The 9,782-nt window shown below is 50.5% G+C and overlaps 1 long non-coding RNA gene across 1 annotated transcript; it reads left to right on the top strand.

Annotated features, from left to right (window-relative positions):
• The first annotated feature begins 3,783 nt into the window (after positions 1-3,783).
• LOC138439586 (uncharacterized) lies at positions 3,784-8,168 on the top strand. The gene is made up of 3 exons (XR_011256777.1): positions 3,784-3,915; positions 5,240-5,334; positions 6,644-8,168. It is a non-coding gene; the product is annotated as an uncharacterized lncRNA (long non-coding RNA).
• Positions 8,169-9,782: the final 1,614 nt, after the last annotated feature.

Below are 9,782 nucleotides of genomic sequence, written 5' to 3'. Positions count from 1 at the left end.
GCTCCAGGTTAAACGAAAAGTGCTCTGGTTATACGTGAGAATCCATTCCATGGGAATGCCTCCTTGTGAAGTGGGGATTGCATTAACTGAGTAACAATATCATAGAGCTCCTCAAACTCTTATCTTGTTGTGCATCATTCCACACATAGCAGGCCTCACACATGCTGCAGTGCTCCGCTCTCTGCAGATTCTCAGTGGTATTTGAAAGCAGGGACCCTAAAAATTATGTAGCTATTCCTGGTTACGTGACTGTGGACCTGTGGTGACCTCCTGATGTGTTGGTTTCCCCGGAGCACCACCACACATCACAGGTCTGGATGACGCATCATTCCTGCAAGGGTCAGTTGGGGAGGTGGTGAGGACCACCAGTGATAAGGTCAGACTCGAGTAGGATTCCTTGATCTAACAGTTAAGTAATATGAGATCTGGACAGGTCACTTCCCCTAAGATAAATAAGCAGAAAAAATAAGACTTATCTTGCAAAATCTTTGTGAGCATTAAAACATATCAGAAAGAATGTCTGGGAAATGCTGTCCACTCTACCAGTGCCTGGGTCTCGCTGGCTGGCAGTCCACGCCCTACAACCACTTCCTGAGCTGGGGCAGGAGTGTTTTTGTCCCAGAGGCACCTGATCATGCAGGACTGTGTCTTGGCCGCTGGCACAGATACACGGCTGAGTCTGTCAGCTGCAAGGAGCTCAGGTTCATCTGAGAGCAAGAATCACTGAACTGTTCACCTGAGAATCGATCTGGCATGTTTCCTTTCTCATTCACTTCCCTATTGAAATACTGAACAAGGAACTGGGGGCTCTGGCCCAGGGCCTGTTGGTACCAGGATACATAGCGGTGTCCAGACTCAAGGGAACATCTCAGAGTCCCTTGCTGCTTTCTTGATTTGATCAGGTATTTGGGCATCTGGGTGACTTCAGACTCCACCAGGCCTGTTGGGAAGGGGACAGAAGGAAGCTGAGGGCAGAGCACAGGGAAGCCTACTCCTGCAGCCCTCTTTACCAGGCTTCTATCTCAGGGAGGCAAAGACATCTCAGGAGCTCCCACACTGTGTCCAGGCCTCACCTGCTCCCAGGAGACAGAGAGTCACACAGCAGAGGAGCCTGGAGCCCATGGCAGCATCAGGAACCCAGGACTGCTGCTGGCTGGGGGCAGGGCTCCCGGGGTGAGGAGGTAAGTGCTGACTCTCCTGCTTCCCTGATTGGAGCATTTGCCTATGACATCACTGCTCTGTGTCTGAGTAGGCTGCCCTTGTCCCCTGGACCCCTTGGCAGGACCCAGGGCTGGCTCCTCTGTGCCCTTCCCTGTCCTGACAGCCCTCAGCAAGGATGGGTGTGAGGTGAGCTTCGTCCCCTGGCCCCATGTGTCCACACACTCTTGTTCTGCTCTGTCTGACCCTGCCTGACACTCATCTCCCAGCCCTCACCAGATGCACCAACTTCTCACCCTCCCCTTCCCATGCTGCTCCACAGACAGCCCCCTGGGCACATCCTGAAGCTCCAGGCGCGGCCCCACTTCACTGAGCAGAGAGGAATCTGTGCTGGGTCCATGTGTCCCAGGACCACTTAGGGAACTCAAACCTGCTCCCAGGTGCAGGCATGTAGCCAAGGTTCCCTTAAGCTGCCCTCCCCAGGGCGACTCTCACCCCCTCCCAGGGCAGCCTGCTTACCATGGAAACACAGTGCCTCCTCGTGGCCAAAGGTCTATGGTCTCATGGATTTGCAGCCTCTGATTGAAGCAAGGTTTCAGAAATCCCACACCCTGTATGCACACACACACACACACACACACACACACAGATCTGTTATATTGCCTTCCTAGCCTAGATGATTACGGTTGATCTTCAAATCCACTCTTAGCCTCTGGAGGTAGAAGACTGTATGATCTGACCGTTTTCCTGAGAAGGAAATAATTTCTCCACCATTACAAGATGGTAGTTAGTTAAAGATGGAAATATATGTCATAAAATAAATGCTCAGAGGATCTCAAGTGAATCTGCCTGCAAACATGTAGTCATAACTACTTCTGATTAATCAGAGGCATATATTTTCAGATTTCCTCTTTAAATTAAGCATTATCAAATTCTAGATAATACGTTCATTTTATAATGAAATTTTATAAATGTGAACTCAATTATTTCTGCAGTTATAAAAGCATGAAATAATGGGGTGATGCAGGATATATTTTGACTGTGAGAAGATTTTGAAGAGGGAGCCAGGTGGTGCCAACCTGGCATAGGTTAGGGGACATGCTAGGGATGCTGAAGGGCAGGAGGGTGGAGAACACACAAAGACAATCTGTCCTGCTTCAGATGGGCTCACGTGAGTTTTTGGATGATTTATAATTAACTAAAGTTTGTTTCTCTTCAATGACTCCATACATCTTGCTCAAAACAGACCACATGGAGTGTCCACTTTAAAAGCCTCCCTGTGACCTGGGAAGGGACTTGAGCCAGATGAGGGAGGAGCTTGTGGCTGTGGTAGAGAGGGCCAGGGAGCTGATGCAGGGAGGTGGGGAGAGGAATGTCCTGCCCACCTGGGAAAGGTGGACAAGAGCAGAGACCAGGTGAGAGCCAGGCTGGGGGAGAAATTTCCAGAAAGACAAAATGAGCTGCCCAAGGTGAGACAAGAGTGTCTAAATCTATCTAATTTACCAACAACCTTCCTCCCAGGTCTGAGGCTCAGGTGATGAGTAGGAGTCAGAGCTGGGGAAGCATCTTCCTAGTTCACAGGGAGGATGCAGAGGAAAGACAGAGATCAATGGAGGACACATGGCCTCGAGGCCCAGGAGTGAGGCTCAGGCCAACCGAGTCCACATATCAGGGTCACACTGCAGGCACGTGGTCTGCAAAGCCCTGAGGCTCCCGGTGCTGGGAGCCTGCATGGGGCCCTCATCCGTCTTTTTCCACAGAGAGGAGGTGGCCGTGCAGCGCCATGGAGTAACTGCTGGCACAGAAGTACACGGATGTCTGGGAGTGACTGGCGGACTCCAGCGTAAGAGGGATGTTCTCTCTGCTTGGTCTGGAGACTCTGTACCCGTCGGGCACATCTCCTTTCTCCGTGGTGGGAGGCCCAGCTGAGTAATGGATCAGCCTCAGCCCGGGTCCCAGGTCTTGTCGGTACCAGTACATAGAGTTATGATCCAGATCCTGAGTACATGTCACTGTCACCCTCTGTCCTGTCCTCACGACCTGGAATCTGGGGTCCTGAGTGACACCAGCATGGACCACCCCCGTGGAGAAGGAGGACCGATGCTGCAGTCACAGCGCAGAGGCTTAGTGCTGGCACCCTGCAGGGGACCCTGCCCCCCAAGGACTCACCTGCCTGCAGGAGACAGAAGACCACACAGCCCAGGAGGCAGGGGCTCATGGCGGGGGTGGGGCGGGCGGAGGGCCCTCTGAGCTGAGTGTGGATGAGAGGGAGAGGGTCTCTCCAGGGAGTCCTTCTGAGATGTCACTGTCCCTGCCAGGCCCCGGAGCCAACCTGTCACGCAGGGCCCAGGCCCCTTCTCCCAGAGGCTCAAATCAGAAATGAACCTCAGTGAACAGTTCACAACACAGACCACCATCCCGATCAACAGACACAAGCCTCATAGGGAGCTGTAACCTTTCTGTAAATATTAACGATTTTTTCCGTAAATATTAAAGTGATTAAACGATTTGTATGTTCTAGTCCAGAGATAAGTCTTCATTAACATGTATATCACTTGTATTTATCTACATATTTCTGCAGTTTTGAATCCTGGGAAATCCTTATCACCTCGGCCTGCCCTTTATGATCTGTGTCCCAAGAGAACTTCGAGGCTCCCTTTCCGCAACATTGACTGCAGTCCTGAACCTGTCCCTCCACCCACCAAGTTTCTCCAGGTTTCTGCTCCCAACCTCATCGCAGGTTCATCAACGTTTGAGGTATTTGTTTGGTCTATTTCTAATCAATTGACTGACAGAAGGTCCACCGGTCAAACGCAGGTACAGCTCCTTCATGTTCACATAGCCGGTGATTCCCGTGTTGGGGGGAGGGAGCAAGCAGAGCCCCCTCAGGCTGGTGACCCACCTTTCTAGGTGGAGATAAGCTGGGTGCCCGGCACAGGATGACGTTTTGGCACAAAGGAATACAGATGTAGGAGGGACATGGAGGGAGGTGCAGACGCCAGGGTAAACGAAAATTACTCTGGTTTTTTTGAGACATTTTCACATGAGAATACCTTCTGTGAAGTGTGGCTGTCATTCACTGAGTAACAGTTCATATCATAGAGCCCCAAACTATCTTGTTACACACAACACGACAGATATACGTAATTTGCTTGTACAGAGACGGTTCCATGAGCAAAGGGACCACGGATGTTGAGAACAAACTTGCCCCAGAATGCTAGCTGTAACACCATGAAGTATGAGATCTGGGCAACTCACGACTCTTCAGATGTACAAACAGTTAAAATAATACTTATTTTGATGACTTTAGTGAGCATTAATACATTCCAAGATGTAAATGTCTGGGGAAGTCTATTGCTCTACCTGAGACTGGGCTTGGCAGGCTGGCAGCTGGCAGCTGACACACAGGCACCACTTCCTGAGCTGGGGCAGGAGTGTTTTTGTCCCAGAAGCACCTGATCATGCAGGGCTGTGTCTTGGCTGCTGGCACAGAGATACACGGCTGAGTCTGTCAGGTCCAAGGAAGTCAAGTTCAGCTCAGAGCCAGCATCACAGAACTGTTTTCCTGATAATCGATCTGATATGTTTCCTTTTTAATAAATTTCCCCATCATAATACTGAACAGGGAACTGGGGGCTCTGGCCCAGGGCCTGTTGGTACCAGTACACAGAGAGGTGTCCAGTATCAGGAAAACATCTCAGCGTCACTTGTTGTTTTCTTGATTTGATCAGGTACTTGGGGGTCTGGGTGACTTCAGAATCCACCAGGCCTGTTGGGGAGGAGACAGAAGGAAGCTGAGGGCAGAGCACAGGGAAGCCTCCTGCTGCAGCCCTCATGGCCAGGCTTCTAATTCAGGGAGGCAAAGACATCTCAGATGCTCCCGCACTGTGTCCAGGACTCACCTGCTCCCAGGAGGCGGAGAGTCACACAGCAGAGGAGCCTGGAGCCCATGGCAACATCAGGAACCCAGGACTGCTGCTGGCTGGGGGCGGGGCTCCTGGCCTGAGGGGTGTAAAGTGGTAACCCCCTGATCCCTGATTGGAGCATTTGCCTACGATGTCACTGCTCTGTGTCTCTGCAGGCTGCCCTTGTCCACTGGACCACTTGGCATGACCCAAGGCTGGTGCCTCTATGCCCTTCCCTGTCCTGACAGCCCTCAGTGAGGATGCGTGTGAGGTGAGCACTGTCCCCAGGTCCCCATATGCCCATCACATGGCTTTTTCTTCTCTTCCTGTCCCTGCCTGAGGCTCATCACTCCGCCCTCACCAGACACGCTTATCCCTCACCCTCCACTCCCCATGCTGCTCCAGGAGAAGATCCCCTGGGCACATCCCGAGGCTCCAGGTAGGTACCCACTCCCCTGGGTAGTGAGGAGTCCCTGCTGGGTCCATGTGTTTGGACCACTCAGGGAACTCAAACCTGCTTTCTGATGCAGGCATGTAGCCAAGGTTCCCCTAAGCTGCCCTCTCCAGGGTGACTCTCACCCCCTCCCAGCACACCCTGCATATCATGGACCCACAGTGCCTCCTAGTGGCCAATGGTCTCATGGATCTGTGCTTTTCACCTAAAACAAGAATACAAATTCCCCACACCCCACACTTTCTACCCCTACTCACACATCACACACACACACCTCTTATCTGCTGCCTTCCCAGCCTGGATGAATTAGGGCTGATCTTCAAGTCTAGCCTTAGCCTGTGGAGGTAACACACTGTATGATTAGACATTCCTACTAAGAAGGAAACAATTGCTGCACCACTCCAATGACAGCAGTTGGCTAAAACGGAGTAATACAGGCAATAGAAATTAAGGGCTCTCATGATCTCAACTGAAGCCAGCCTGGACACCTGTATTCCAGCCCTCCTCCTGATTAATCAGATCTATATATTTCCAGATTTCATATTTAAATTAAGCATTACCAAATTCTAGCGGGTGCATTTTATGAAGAGGCTTTATGTATATTAACCTATTTATTTCCTATGAACTTGTAAAATTTTGATATAATAAGATACCATGGAGGGCATATTTTGAGTTTGAGAAGACTTCTCTGAGGGAAATGGTAGAAACCTGGTCCGGGTTAACTGAGATGCTAAGAAACAGGGGCAGGGAAGGAGAACACACACATCCAGCCTGTCTCTCCTCCTGGGAATGGACTCCCAAGGGATTTTGGATGTTTTCTAATTAACTGAGGTTTTCTCTTTTATGACCCTAAGAGCTTGCTCAAACACAACTGCTTACACGTGGTTACAAAGTTCCCTGTGTCATAGGAATGCACATGACCCAGAAGAGGGGAGAAAAGTGTGTCTGGAGCAGAGAGGGCAGGGGAGTGAGGCTATGGCAGTAAAGGAGGAAAGACCCGCCCCTCTGGTGGGCAAGACCAGGGAGCACTTGAGAGCTAGGCTGTGGGAGAAACTTCCAGACAGACAGCAATGAGGTGCTGGGAGACAAGAGCATCTAGATTTACTAATATTCTTCCCTTCTGCAGGTCTTAGGCTGATGAAGAAGAGCCAGAACTAGTCAGAACTGGATGCATTCCAAACTGCATCCAGGGAGGATGAAGAGGAAAGACAGAGACGGATCATGGACACGTGTCTCTGACTCCCTGGGGTCAGATCCAGGCCTGTCCAGGTCACACATCCAGGGTCACAGAGCTGGCCCGTGGTCCCCAACACTGTGAGATTCCCAGTGCTAGGAGCTTGCACGTGGGCCCCCTGTCATTTTGCACAGAGAGCAGGTGGCCATGTAGCACCGTGGAGTAACTGCTGGCACAGAAGTAGACAGATGTCTGGAGAGGTTGGCGGACTCCAGCGTGAAAGGGAAGTTCTCTTTGCTTGATCTGGAGACTCTGTACCCGTCAGGCACGTCTCCTACCTCTGTGGTGGGAAGGCCATCTGAGAAATGGATCAGCCTCAGCCGGTGTCCCAGGTCTTTCCCGTACCAGTACATGCGGTCATGACCCAGATCCTGAGTGCACTTCAGTGTCGCATTCTGTCCTGTCCTCATGACTTGGAATCTGGCGTCCTGAGTGACACCAGCAAGGACCGCCCCTGTTAGAAGGAGGACCGATGCTGCAGTCACAGCGGACAGCTTAGCGCTGGGACCCCGAAGGGGACCATGCCCCCCAGGACTCACCTGCCTGCAGTAGAGAAAAGACCATAAACCCAGGAGGCAGGGGCTCATGGCGGGGGCGGGGCGGGCGTAGGGCCCTCTGGGCTGAGGCTGGATGAGAGGGAGAGGAGCTCTCCAGGGAGTCCTTCTGAGATGTCACTGTCCCTGCCAGGCCCCAGAGCCAACCTGTCACTCAGGGGCCACGCCCCTTCCCCTAGAGGCTCAAATCAGAAATGAACCTGAGTGAACTGTGCACATGGGACCGACCTAGACAGCATATTGAAACGCAGAGACATTACTTTGCCCACAATGGTCCATCTTGTCAAAGCTATGGTTTTTCCAATAGCCATGTATGACTTGAGAGTTGGACTATAAAGCTGAGCATCGAAGAATTGATGCTTTTGAACTGTGGTGTCAAAGAAGACTCTTGAAAGTCCCTTGGACTGTAAGGAGTTCCAAGCAGTCCATCCAAAAGAAATCAGTCCTGAATATTCACTGGAAGGACTGATGCTGAAGCTGAAATTCTAATATTTTGGCCACCTGGTGCAAAGAACTGATCCATTGAAAAGACCCAGATGCTGGGCAAGATAGTAGACGAGGGAAGAAGGGGACAACAGAGAAGGAGATAGTGGATGTCATCACCCAGTCGATGGACATGTGTTTGAATAAACTCCGGGAGTCGGTGATGGACAGGATAGCCTGATGTGCTACAGTCCATGGGGTAGCAAAGCGTCGGACACGACTGTGGGACTGAACTGCACTGAACAGCTCACAACAGGGAGACCCATTCAGCTCAATGAACATAACCTTACATTTGTTGTAAACTTTCCATAAAACTGTTCACAACTCTATGTGCACTTTATTCCAGAAATAGCTGTTCATTATTACATATATTGAGTTTTTTGATCTGTAGTTTATTATTTCTGTAGTTTTGAATCTCAGGGAAAATCCTCAGGGCTTCCTGCTGCCCTTTATGACTCACATGGCCCAAATAATCCCTCATGTTTCTATTTTGTTTCATTGAGAACAGTCCAGTTCATGTCCTTCCACCCACAATGATTCTGGATCTGGTTCCCTAATCTTAGGGCAGGCTCATCGACACTTGAAGAATCCTCGGGCTCTCTTTCTTATTAATTCACCAACTGACAGGGTGCCTGTCGAATGCAGGATGAGAGCCTCCATGTCCACCTGAGCACGTGCTTCTCGAGTCTGAGGGGTGGGGGAGCCGCAAGCCGAACCGCCTCAGGCCTGTGACCCAGCTTTCTTTGAGCAGAGAAGCTGGTTGCCCAGCACCACGGATGACATGTTGGCACAAAGCAGAACAGATGGGGGAGGGATGTCAGGAGAGATGGCTGACCCCAGGGGTAAAGGAAAAATGCTCCGATTTTACCTGAGACATCCATTGCATGGGGGTACTTCCTTGTGAAGCGTGGCTGCCATTTAGTAACCGATATCCTAGAGCCCTAGACTGTATCACACGCACAAACCTCACATTTAGAAGGACCCTGCACTAGCCGCCTTGCTCTGCTGCTGTGGTTTTCAAATTCTCAAAAATTTCTGAACCTGAATATCATGCACCTGGTCGTGAGTGGAGGACCCTGGTGACCTCCTGATGAGCTGGTTTCCATGGAACCTGATTGCACATCTGGGGTCTGGGTGACTGACCGTTCCTGGGGCCTCAGAGACAAAAACACTGAAGCTAAGGTCAGAAGCAACCAAGGAGCTCTATGTTGTAGCCACAAAAACAAGCCTTCAATTGGAGCCTGGCAAGTCCACGGGATCCATACCTGTGCTCAGAATGTCTCTGGTCCAAGAGACAGTGGGACCCACAGTGCAGGAGACTAGTGCCCAGGCCAGGCCCCTAAGAAAGGGGGACTTTTCAGTTCAGCTCCTGTGACTTGTTTGCTGGGGTCAAATCAAAGGCAAGCCTTCTCCTGACATGAAATGATCTCTCACAAAATAGCTGTTGCTGGTTGCCTGCTCAATCCCAGCACCCAGTGTGTGAACAGGAGGCCTTGCTGTGTGCATATCAAGTGGGACCTCAAAGTAGTATCCTAGGAGATGAGGACGTGCTGTCAAAATAACATCATAAGATCATTTGAGACAATGTGTGCAGGAGAAAAGAAATTTATGAACATGAATAAATTATTTTTTAAAAAAACTTAAAGCCTGTAGCAGCAGGGAAGACCTTTGGATGGTCATTTTCCAAACCACCCATCTCCAGATAGGATAGTCCCTGACATAGATATGGTGCTCACATGCTTTCAAGAACTTCTTCAACCGTAATACTTCTCAGGAGCAATCTCTTAAATATTTAGCTCTGGGTAAAGAGGACTTTAAAACAAAATATCAGTAACAGAAATCATACTGTTGATCGTCAGGGAAGGAGACAGGCCTGGGATGGGGCCTCAGAGAAGTTTTGGTGACGAAATGTTCTGCCTTTACAGGTGAATGTTCCAGGGGCACATGCATATGCATTGATCAAAACCACCCCTCTGTTCACTGTACAGTGTGGA

This window comes from Ovis canadensis, chromosome 4, assembly GCF_042477335.2.
Source record: "Ovis canadensis isolate MfBH-ARS-UI-01 breed Bighorn chromosome 4, ARS-UI_OviCan_v2, whole genome shotgun sequence".
Classification (NCBI taxonomy): domain Eukaryota; kingdom Metazoa; phylum Chordata; class Mammalia; order Artiodactyla; family Bovidae; genus Ovis; species Ovis canadensis.
This window is presented reverse-complemented; position numbering and strand designations above follow the sequence as displayed.